The sequence below is a fragment of the Lagenorhynchus albirostris genome, chromosome X, assembly GCF_949774975.1.
Source record: "Lagenorhynchus albirostris chromosome X, mLagAlb1.1, whole genome shotgun sequence".
NCBI classification, from domain to species: Eukaryota; Metazoa; Chordata; class Mammalia; order Artiodactyla; family Delphinidae; genus Lagenorhynchus; species Lagenorhynchus albirostris.
Window position 1 is genome coordinate 116950469 of NC_083116.1, and position 13280 is coordinate 116963748.

Below are 13280 nucleotides of genomic sequence, written 5' to 3' on the forward strand. Positions count from 1 at the left end.
ATAGGCCAGAAAGTCAGGTCTACACAAAGAAAGAAAGAGCATTGGAGAAGGAATAAATGAAGGTAAAATAAAATCTATTTTTCCTATTCTTAATAGATAACTGTTCTAAGTAATAACAGTAATAGCATATTTGCTAATTATAGCAAATGGATAAGTAAAATGAAAGGTACCTGTACTATCTCAGAAGCAGAGTAGAGTTATCCGGTAGTGGACTTAGATGATAAGTTGTAAATATACACTGTAAACTCCAGAGCAACAACTAAAAACCCTTTTTAAAAGAAATATAATGGATATGCTAAGACAGGAGAGAAAACAGAATCATACAAAATGGTCAACTGAAATCAGGGAAGGAAGAAAAAGGGGACCTGTTATTGTTTAAAAAAAAGAAGTATAACAAATAGAAAAGTTACAAACATGGTTCATATTAATCCAAGTATATTGATACTCACTTTAAATGTGAATGGCCTAAATATACCAACTAAAAGAGATTGTCAGAGTAGATTTTAAAAACTCACATTAAATATAAAGATACATCTAGGTTCAAAGCAAAGGGATAAAGAAAGATATACCATGTTAATATTAATCAAAAGAAAGCTGGAATAGCTGTATCAGTTTTAGACAAAGTAGACTTCAGAACGAGAAAAATCATCAGGGATAAAGAGGGGCATTAGAAAATGATACATTCTCCAAGAAGGCATAACAATCCTTAATATGTATGCACCACACAAGACAGCATCAAAATATACAAGGGGCTCCCTCTGGGCCTCGGTCCTCCACCCGCGTCCGCCAGAGCCTGTTGGTGTCCATTGACCAGAGTCTGTGAATTCAACGCTCCGAGCCCGTCTGGATGGCCCCGACTCCCAGCTGTCTATCCTTCGAAAACACTAAGAATAATGTCCCTGCATCAATTTTTACTAGAGCTAATCACGTGCCATGCCTGGAACAGGGATCGTACCCAGATTGCCCTTAGCCCCAGTAACCATGAAGTCCACATCTATAAGAACGGGAGCCAGTGGGTGAAAGCTCATGAGTTCAAGGAGGACAACGGACACATCACAGGTATCGACTGGGCTCCCAAGAGTGACCGCATTGTCACTTGTAGGGCTGACCACAATGCCTACGTCTGGGGTCAGAAAGGTGGAGTTTGAAAGCCGACCCTGGTGATCCTGAGAATTAACTGCGCAGCCGCTTTTGTCAAGTGGTCCCCGCGAGAGAACAAATTTGCTGCAGGCAGCAGAGCACAACTCATTTCTGTTTGTTACTTCGAGTCAGAAAATGACTGGTGGGTAAGCAAGCACATAAAAAAACCCATTCGCTCCACGGTCGCCAGTACACCCTGGGGCAGCAAGATGCCTTTTGGTCAGCTGATGTCAGAGTTTGGTGGCAGTGGCACTGGCGGCTGGGTGAATGGGGTCAGCTTCTTTGCCAGCGGGAGCCGCCTGGCCTGGGTCAGCCACGACGGCACCGTGTCTGTTGTTGATGCCTCAAAAAGCGTGCAGGTCTCAACTCTGAAGACAGAGTTCCTGCCCCTCCTGAGTGTGTCGTTCGGCTCAGAGAACAGCGTTGTGGCTGCTGGCCATGACTGCTGCCCCATGCTCTTTAACTACGACGACCGTGGCTGCTTGACCTTCGTCTCCAAGCTAGACCTCCCGAAAGAGAGCATCCAGCGCAACATGTCGGCCATGGAGCACTTCCACAACACGGACAAGTGGGCCATGACCAAGGACCGAAACACAGCCCTGGAGACGCTGCACCAGAACAGCATCACTCAAGTGTCTATTTATGAGGTGGACAATCAAGATTGTCGCAAATTTTGCACTACTGGCATTGACGGAGCCATGACCATTTCGGATTTCAAGACCTTAGAGTCTTCTATCCAGGGCCTTTGGATAATGTGAAGCTGAGCGAGCCTCCCAGATCCAGCATGAGGACAGATAGGCTGCACCAAGCAACTCCACCATTCGCATGATGGGGAGGAGAGCCAGCCTCCAGGAAACACTGAAGACGCATAAGGCGCAAACCTTGTTCTGTGTTTTGTTTGAGTGTAATTGGTGAAAGTGTTGGTTTTTTAAAAGCAGCAGTGATTTGGGGTGTTTTTTTTTGTTTTTTTCTTTTGCTATTTCATTCCATTCTTGACCAAAGCTTCTCTTTAAGCAGTTTATTATGGAAAATTGTCACACTAACTTAAAGGAAGGGGTGGGGGAGGTATGTAAATTGTCTGTTAAAAAATTAAATAAAAATATTGAACAAAAAAACAAAACAAAATATATGAGGCAACAGACCTGCAAAGAGAAACAGACAAATCCACTATTACAGTTGGAGACTTCAACACCCCCTTTCAGTAGGCAAAAAAAAAAAAAGAGAATAAAGATAGGTGAATTGAATAGCACTATCAAGCAACTAAAACTACCTGCCATTTACATAATACTTCATCCAACAGCAGCAGAATACATGTTCTCAAGCTCACATGGAATATTCATCGAGATAGACCAAATTCTGTACCACAAAACACAAATCAGCAAATTTTAAAGAATAAAAATCATACAAAGTATTTTCTCACACCACAATGGAATTAAACTAGAAAACAATAACAAAAAGATAAACGGAAAAATCTCAAAATATTTAGCCATTAAACAACACATTTCTAAATAATACATAGGTGAAAGAGGAAATCTAAAGAGGACTTTTAAAATATTTTGAACTAAATGAAAATGAAAATACAAATCAAAATTTGTATGATGCAGCAAAAGCAGGGCTTAGAGAAAAGTTTATAGCACTGAATGCATATATTAGAAAAGAAAACAGACTTAAAATCAATAACCTAAGCTTCTACCTTAGGATATAAGGCAAAGAAGGACAACTTAAGACTAAAGCAAATAGATAAAAAGATAAAACAATAAAAACTATAGCAGTAATCAATGAAATTGAAAACAGGAACTCAGTAGTGAAAAAAATCAATGGGAACAAAAGATGGTTCTTTGCAAAGACTGATAAAATTGATAAACCTCTAGCCAGGATAACCAAGAAAAAAATGAGCGAAGACACAAATTATTAATATCAGAAATGAAAGAAGTATCATCATTACCAATCACGTGGACATTAAAAGGATAATAAATGAATATTATGAACAAATCTATGCCTACACATTTTATAACTTAGATAAGTGGACCAATTCCTTAAAAGATACAAACTATCAAAATTTACACAAGGAATAATAGATAATCTGAATAGGCCTTTATCTATGGAAGAAACTCAAACAATAATTAATAAACTTCCCAGAAAGAAAGTCCCATACCTAGATGGTTTCACTGGTGAATTCTACGAAACATTTAAGGAAGAAATTCTCTACAATCTCTTCCAGAAAACAGAAGTAGAGAAACACTTCAAAGCTTACTCTATGAGGACACATTATGTATGGTATTACCAATACCAAAACTAGATAAAGACATTAAAGAAAGGCAAACTACATGAACACAGATGTAGAAATCCTCAACCAATATTATCAAATCAAATCCAGCAATGTATAAAAAGAAATACACATCTTGACTACATGGGATTTATCCCAGGTATGCAAGGCTGGTTCAACATCCTAAAATCAATTCATAATCAACAGATGAAAGTAAAAACACCACATGATCATACCAAGTGATACAGAAAAGCATTTGACAAAACCCAATACCCATTTGTGATAAATACTCTTAGCAATCTAAGAATAGAGAGAACTTCCTCAACTTGATAAAGAACATCTACAAGAAACCTACAGTTAACATCGTATTTAATGGTAAGAAACTGCATGCCTTCCCACTGAGCTCAGGAACCAGACAAGAATGTCCTCTCTCACCATCTGTATTAAACATTGTACTGGAAGTCATAACTAATACAAGACAGGTAAAGGAATTAAAAGGTATACAGATTGGGAAAGAAGAAGTAAAACTATTTTGTTCGCAGATGACATGACTGATTATGAAGAAAATCCCAAAGAACTTACCCCCCAAAAAACACTGGAACTAATATGCAATTCTAGCAAGGTCACAGGATACAAAGCTAACATACAAAAGTCAATCACTTTCCTATATACCAGCAAAGAACAACTGGAATTTAAAAATTAAAAACAATACCATTTATATTATCACCAAAAGAAAAAAAGTACTTAGGTATAAAGCTAACAAAACAATTGTAAGATATGTATGTGAAAAACTAAATAACTTTGTTGAAAGAAATCAAAGAGAGAAAAATCAAATGGAGACATATTCTGTGGTCATTGATTAGAACACACAATATTGTTAAGATGTCAATTCTCAACTTGATCTACAGATTCAATGCAATCCCAATCCTAGCAAGCTATTTTGTGGATATCAACAAACTGATTTAAAAGATAAAATAGAAAGGCAAAAGACCTGGAATAGCCAACACAATACTGAGAAAGAACAACAAAATTGGAGGACTGACACTACCTGACTTTAAGACTTACTACAAAGCTACAGTAAATCAAGACAGTATGATATTGGTGAAGAATAGACACACAGATCAATGAAACAGAACACAGAACCCCAAACTAGACTCAACACAAACACAGCTGATCTTTGATAAAGAAGCGGAGGCAATCCAATGGAGAAAGAAGTCCTTTCAACAAATGGTTGAAATAACCTAATCAAAAAATGGGCAAAGGACTTGACTAGACATTTCTCCAAAGACATACAAATAGCCAAGAGCACATGAAAAGATGTCCAACATCACTAATCATTAGTGTCATGCAAATCAAAACCACAAAATGATACCATTTTACATCAACTAGGATGGCTACAATAAAAAAAAATAAGGAAACAAGTGTTGGCGAGGATGTGGAGAAATTGGAACCTTTGTACAGTGCTGGCAAGAATGTAAAGTGCTGCAGTCACTGAGGAAAACAGTTTTGTGGTTCCTCAAAAAAATTAAACACAGAATTACCATATACCTAGCTAGTATTTCCACTTTTTGCCGTATACCCCAAAAGAACTGAAAACGGGGACTCAAACAAAACTTGACCACAAATGTTCACAGCAACACTATTCACGATAATCAAAAGGTGAAAACCCAAATGTCCATCCACAGATAAATGGATAAACAAAATGTGATATGTCCATACAACAGAATATGACTCAGTCATAAAAAAAGGAATGAAGTAATGATACAGGCTACATGGATGAACCTCAAAAACATTACACCAAGTGAAAGAAGTCAAACTCAAATGGTCACAAATTGTATATGATTCTATTTATATGAAATATCCAGAATAGGTAAATCTATAGAAAAATCAGATTGGTGTTTGCCAGGGATAGAGAGAGGGAGAAACAAGGAGTGAGTACTTAATGGGTATGGGGTTTTCTTTTGGGGTGATAAAAGTGTTTTGGAACTTGACAGAGGTAGTGATTGTACAATATTGTGAATGTACTAAATGCTACTGAATTGTACACTTTAAAATGGTTGGTTTTACATTATGTGAATTTTACCTCAATTTTTTTTTAAAAAAGGTCACAACATTGTAAATCAACTATTCATCGATTAAAAAACAAAAAAAGAAGATGGGCCTATGAGGCTTACTTCCTGGCTCTACCACCTACTAATCTGTATGGCCTTCAGGAAATTAACCTATTATATTTGAGCATCAGTTTCCCTCATGTTAAAGGAAGGTAATTCTTTCTAACTTTTATAGTTGCTATGAGGATCTAAAGAGTAATGAAAATAAAGCACCTGGCATAGGACTTCCCTGGTGGCACAGTGGTTAAGAATCCGCCTGCCAATGCAGGGGGACACGCGTTCGATCCCTGGTCCGGGAAGATCCCACATGCCGTGGAGCAACTAAGCCCATGTGCCACAACTACTGAGCCTGCGCTCTAGAGCCCACGAGCCACAACTACTGAAGCCTGCACACCTAGAGCCTGTGCTCTGCAACAAGAAGCCCGCACACCTCAATGAAGAGTAGCCCCCTGCTCACAGCAACAAAGGCCCAACGCAGCCAAAAACAAATAAATAAATAAATAATTTATATTAAAAAAAAAAAAAAAGCACCTAGCATAGCACAATGCCTGGAAGTTAAGAGGTACTTGAAACAGAGATTATTACTATTGCTTCTTAACTTAATTTCTCATTTATGGCCACTTGAATTATATTAGGAAGCTATCTCAAGTTTTTTTGTTTCCAAAGAATTTAACTCTTCATATTTGTGCGAATGTCCTTCTCTTGAACTCAAGTAATCTTTCATAGTCTCAGTGGAGACTGTTTTCTTCTCTGTATTCATTTTGGATGAAAAGAGAGCTATTCAGGCCAGTGATGGAACACAGTCAGGGTGAATAGATTGTATGTGTCTCTGTATGCCCAGTTCCTAGCAAAGTCCACTTCTCCGTTCTGACAGTTGATCATGAACGAGGTAACCAATATAAAATTTCCTACTTAGCCAGCCAAAAGATTTACCCAAGCCCAGCTCAAGGGAAAAGTAATTTTCAGTGGAAGTTCCACACTTTATTAATTCTATTCCTCAGACTCCAAGAGCACCAAGGGCAAAGAGACAAACAGAAACTGAGATTGTTGGTCCACTGAGGCCACTATGCTGTTTCCACTGTATTCTCCTAGTTAGGGCTGCTCAGCATTAGAAGTCAGCAAACTTTTTCTGTTTAGGAAGGGCCACAAAATAAACATTATATTTTAGGCTTTGTATGTCATACGGTCTCTGTTGCAACTACTTAACTCTGTCATTTTAGCGCAAAAGCATCCATAGAAAATACGTAAATGAACGAGTATGGCTATGTTCCATAAAATAAGTGGCGGGCCAGATTTGGCCCACAGGCACTCAATAGATTTTTCTTAAACAAATATTTGGTTGAATTTTACTTTGTAATACCATGCCTAGAACACAGTGCTTTAAGTACAGGAGGTAGAAAAAAATTTTAATTTGATTTTTTTAATTAAAATGCTTTAACATAGGAAACAAACCTTTAAATTAAGAAATAGTGGGCTTCACTGGTGGCACAGTGGTTAAGATTCTGCCTGCCAATGCAGGGGACACGAGTTCGAGTCCTGGTCCAGGAAGATCCCACATGCCATGGAGCAACTAAGCCCGTGCGTCACAACTACTGAGCCTGCACTCTAGAGCCTGTGAGCCACAACTACTGAGCCCATGAGCCACAACTACTGAAGTCTGTGCGCCTAGAGCCTGTGCTCCGCAACGAGAAGCCACCGCAATGAGAAGCCCGCGTGCTGCAACAAAGAGTAGCCCCTGCTTGCTGCAACTAGAGAAAGCTCGTGCACAGCAACAAAGACCAAACACAGCCAAAAAAAAAATAAAATAAATTAAAAAAAAAAGAAATAGTAAAGCTCAAAAGCACTGCAGAATATGAACTATAGCTTCTAGTGGTATTTCATGGGTGGGTTACTTTTTATATAAAAATAGATCCCCACGTACTACTTTTCAGTTACTGATTTCAACAACTGATAAAGGGTTATGCTTAACTATTTAAAAGTGTCCACTATACGGGCATTTGTTGATCAGTTCTTTTTCTTATATTTCCAGTGAATATATATTTCAGGCTGTGTAGAAAAATGATTCACACTCATTTTTGGTTCCTGAAGTTTTAAAGTCACATTAAAGAACTAGTTAAATCCCTTAAGCAGAGACATTTATCAAAGACTAATGAAATTACTCATCTTAAGAAGATGTAGAAAGAATGTTCTCTCTCTCTCTCTCTCTTTTTAATATTTATTAATTTATTTATTTGACTGCTCCGGGTCTTAGTTGTGGTGTGCAGGCATGTGGGACCTAGTTCCCAGATCAGGGATTGAACCCGGGCCCCCTGCATTGGGAGCAGAGTCTTAACCACGGGACCACCAGGGAAGTCCCAAGAATGTTCTCTTAAAGAAGGAAATAATTATGTTTTATGATTGGCAGAAAAGGGGACTTTAAAGTCCATCTAGTGCTCCAGCCAACTCGTCCTCTAGACTGGGGGGCTGTGGAGTCGGGGGGGGGTACTGAGTCACTATAAGAAGGACAAATGAGGTAAAGTCTTCTATGTAGACAATGCATGCAGAGCTAGTAGTGGGGCTAGTTCTAATTTGACCATTCCCTTATCTCATTTACTAAAAAACAAACAAACAAAAAAATCCAGATTAGGACGATGAGGATAAAGGCAACCAGGAAGCCTGCAAAAGCCCCAGATTCTTCTGGTTCCCTGAAGAAGTCAGATTCAACTGGAAATTGACACCTGAGCCATTGTTTCTTTTACTGATAACAAGACAACAGAAACATGGGTAGTTTTTCCTATATCAACAGACTAGCAGAATTGGAAATACAAAATATTATAGTACAAAGAAGTATGATTTTGGTGAGACTTCTGTCGTGTTCTAGAGACTGTTCTACAGTCAATTGGATCAGAAACAAAAACCCGGTCAAGAGAGGAAACCACACAGAAGTAATGGTTCTACATGAGTGCCTCTGTAAGAAGAGGCAGATGTTTTCCCCCATTAATGATTCCTACTATCTTTGTTCCTGACCTGAAGTCCAGTTTGATATTGATATCTCATTAATCTTCATAACCTGCAGTAAATTCACATAATTTCAGACAGTGCAATTACTTAAAAAAAGATTATGATAAAATAATCAATTAATACTGAAATACTTCCAGCTTCTTACAATCTTTATGAAAAACCCCAAGCCTCGCTATAATCTTCTTCAAACGCTAGGAATTTTGCACACAAAAGCAAGAAACCACATCTTATTTTTATTTAAATAAGGAGGAATAAAATGACAAAGTAAATAATATCCCATATATTCTGTTTCTCATTGTTGACATCTTTTTTAAGTTTTAAAAACTCTAATAACATGTAAAACCTAAAACTAAAAATTAAAGAAAAACATCTGTTTTATTTAATGTGGGCAACAACCTGAAAAAATAAGTTTATTTTGGTCTAGTAGAAAATAACTGTATGGTTTTAGATGGCAACTATAAATAATCTGTTAAATTGATAATGGTTCATTGACTTTTCCTCAAGCACCTTCTCAAAATAGTTTGATTAAAAAAAAGTAACCAAATCATCATTCAGCTTTTTGGTGAAAAAATAAAATTAATCTGAAAAAGAAAAATGGAATCATTAATCCAAAATGCATATTGCTTGCTAAAAATGAAGGCTTATAACAAAAGACAAATTTGTGAATATTAAGTAATAACAAACATCCAAAGAATGCCTTTTAGTAGGGGAAAATATGGGTATTCCTACCTAGAAAATATTTAATCAAATCTACTCTTCCTACAACTCTCAAAAGAGAAAAATGACACAATCCAGATCTTCTCTATCTACTCTCTCCTTACCCTCTTGCAATTTGGCATTAATGTATCATTTGACTTAAAGAAGTCATTAATAAATGGCATTCTTAAATGAAATGGATTTTCTCACCCCTCAATCCTTACCATTATGGATCTTTTTAATGGATTTTTAACACTATTGGTGAATACCATTTAAAAAAAAATCTTTCTTCCTTGCTTTCAAGAGGTCTACTCCCTCTCCTTTCAGTATGATCATTTTAAACACGTCTTTCACTCTGCTCTGTACTCCCTCTTGGAAGGTTCATATCATTTCACACTTCCATCTCAGGTTCAAGGTAGCCATTTCTGGAGTCAGATCAAAGCCTGGTTTCGCCACTTATCAGCTGCATAATCTTGGCCCTGTTACATAGCCTCTCTCTGACTCAGTTTCCTCATATGTAAAATAAGGATGAGAGTGGGGATTGTGGGGATTAAATGTAAAACATCAAATAGAGTGCCTATCTACCATATATGGTAGATGCTCAATATATGGTATTTACTAATATCAGGTTTGGTATTCTGTTGACATTTTATTCTTTATTATGAAAGCCAAACTCATTATCTCTCCCTCCAAACTTATACATCCTTTACAAGTTTCCCAGTCAGATAAATGATACCAATGCTTTTCCAGTTTACCACAAATCCTTGGGATCATCTTTAATCCCTCCACAGGGACCCACCACTGTGCAAAAGCTCTCTACAGTGTCCTTCCTTTTTGGTTCTGTAATTTAAGTCAAGTTTATCATTTACTCAATTCTTACAGCTGTACCCCAGTACTGGATTGTTTACAGCTTTGTATAACTAGCTATTCAAGAGCATTCGTTACCTACTACTTCAAAACAAACAAACACTTCTCATAAGTCAACCCCAGCCATAGGAAAGGAACTACATGAATCAGCACTTCACTGTCCTAGGCTCAATTAGCATCAATCTCCAACCTCTCTCTATCCTCTCTCTTGCCTCAAGTTCTAATCGCATCTCCCTATTTCAACTCCATTCCATTCTCCCTACTTTGTTGTGAGGATGACCTTTTTGGGTTTCTGGGAAGAAAAGTGTACTGTAAAACATGCCTCCCCTCTCACAGGCACTTCAAAGCAGACACGTAAAGAAAAAGAAGATCAGCAATGCATATTGACAGGGCAAAGGTCCAAGCCAGAACTTCTTCCAAGTGCGAGTCATCATAAAGCTCCATAAAGAGTTTAATAGTCACTGCTAAGAGTGTTCATATACATGCCAATATGTATATATAACAATAAACAGAAGTTGTCAAAAAGAAAGTACAGTTACATTTTTCTTTTTTAATTGGGCAGCATTTATTTCAGTAAATTAAGGAGTATGATCTTTGGTCTGGAATAGCCCAACATCATATTATGTCCACAAAAGACAAGATATATCTGTTTATAAACATGACCTCTAAATTTCTTGCAACAGGACACAGATTAAAACAGTGACTTTCTTTCATACTTGTTCAAATACACCATATGCTAGGAATTATTTAGTTATATATACAATCATAGCCAACATTCTCAGAAACAGATCAAATTTATGCATGTGATCACACACCTGTGTAAGTAATCACAAGAGACCTGATTTATACATTTTTATAAGCATTTTATTAAAAATTTAAAAGGTATACAAAATATATGGGCATGATCACTTTACACATAATAAGCACAAAAGGGAGGATTATATCCATTTTTGACTATGAGATTTCATAGTTATCCATTCGTTTGATCCTAACGGGTAAATCTTATCAGAAGCATCAAATTCTCTATTTTTGGACAGTGGGGTAAAGATCTGAAGGTCTGATTCTAGCTGAAAAAAGGGTATACTGTAAGAAGTCTAATGACTAAACAGTTGCAAATTCTAGAAAGAATTTTATATTACTCTGAGTTAGGTACTAATTTATGCTTCAAATTTTCCATCCAGTGCTATCTTTTTAGGTACATGAAAGGAAAAAGCAACGATACTCAGACAGGTGGTCTGTAGGGCCCTCATTTAGTGAAGGGCAGTAAAAAAGAGGTATTTTTTTTAGATGCAATCCCATTTGCAGCAATCTCACAGGTTATTTTTTATCTATTCTTCTATCTATTCAGACAGACCATAAGACATATAAGGGCAAGAAAACTATGGTTTATTCATCCTTGTAACTCAAAATGCCTTGCACATGGCCACTAAGAATCAGAGTTCACGTTTAGAGTCGGTTTCCCAAGAGCAGAGATGCCTGTTCTCGTCCACTTTCACTCTGAGCCCATCTTGCTGGCACTAATAGTGTGTATTATGAGAATGAGGTACAGTTAACAAGCATGTTTTAACAAATGAGTAAACCAGATATATGGAAAGATAAAAACAATATATTCAACTAATAAACTTTATTTGTACATAAAAGGCAGGAGAGCTTAGATAAGGTCATGCATATGGCTGATTCTCTTTGTTGTGCAACGGAAACTAACACAGTATCGTGAAGCAATTATACTCCAATAAAGATCTATTAAAAAATTTAAAAAATTTTTTTAATTAAAAAAAAGAAAGTATAGGGGAAAAGGTCACGGGAAGAAGTGTGACAACGACTGAGAGAAAATACTGTTGGAAGATTTGTCATTATATATCAGAAATCCCTGGGTTTTAAAATTCAAGGATTAAGACTAAGAACTGAAGCTTCCATTTGCTATGTTGTATCAATAGAGCCATAGTACAAAAAGGAGTATTATGTTCATTAAAGAGTCAAATTTAATTTGGACACTAACAACCTATTTCCCCTGAGTAGAATTTTACTTTTTTAAAGCTTCCTAAATTTATTTTAACTCAAGGCACCTCCTTAAAAGCACAGCACTTCACTAGAGAGCTTTCTATTTGTTTAATTTCAAACTGCAGTGATATTTCTTAATTAGGAATTTAAGGTGCTAAATTTATTTTGATTACATTTAATTTATTATTTTAAATTCTTAGTCATCCTGAATCAACAGCCAACAGTATTCAAACCATTTTTTTAGGATTTACTGGCAGAGATCTTCAGATAACTATTATCAACATAAAATAACTCAAACACCCAATTTCAAGAATAGAAAATTCTTTGAATTAAAGAGATTTGTGATGTAAAACCCAAAATACATCAACTGTCATGAAGCCTTAAATTCAAAATGTAAGTAATATTTTGTACAATGGGAAAGAAAAAGCAAACATAAAAATTATATCATCTTTGTGTGTGTGTGTATATACACACACACACATACATATATTATGACAGATTGACAGATTGAGAGTTTAAATTAAATGGCTTAGGCTAAATTGCTAAGCTCATCTCAGATATAAATTATATCATTATAAAATATCCCAAAAATCTTTAAACCTTGGTCTTAACAAATTATACACAAAATAGTATGAGGCCAGATACTAATATTCAAACTAGGTATACCATAATAGAAAAATATTTAACCTAATGTTTGAAATTGTTACAGCTTCAACACTTGCCATCTTAACGGTAGTCTCTGAGTAAAACATGCTCAACACTGAGCAACACCTATGGAAACTTGAAATAATCTCCCTGAATAACTGGTGATTATTAATCATAGTCAAATAATCTATACATATAAGATTCATTTCAAGGCTGTTCAAGGGTGATCAACCACAGCTAACAGTCATAATCATACACTATTACCCCAAGCCCTATTTCATAACCAAACACCTATACACTACCCTTCAAAATCTGGATTCTGACCCAATAAGCAGTCTAAGTTATTGGGTCTACAAGAAAAATATTGACATGAAATTCCTCCTTGCTCTTAAGTACTTGAACATAAATTAAATCTGTCACTACTTTGATTTCTTCTCTACCATCTTTTCTCTCTCCCCATTAGGCAGCTTTTCACCTACACATAGGTCAGTTGAAAAAAAGAGCACATGACTGTAAAGAACTAACTACTTAATCATGATAAAGCTTACCCAAAG

General features: G+C 36.4%; 1 protein-coding gene and 1 pseudogene across 1 annotated transcript in view; one reads left to right on the forward strand and one right to left on the reverse strand.

Annotated features, from left to right (window-relative positions):
- The window catches only part of CDKL5 (cyclin dependent kinase like 5), a 152741-nt gene that overhangs the window by 109355 nt on the left and 30106 nt on the right, over positions 1-13280 (reverse strand). The gene's annotated exons all lie outside the window — the stretch shown is intronic.
- On the forward strand, positions 934-1906 carry LOC132513455 (actin-related protein 2/3 complex subunit 1A-like; annotated as a pseudogene).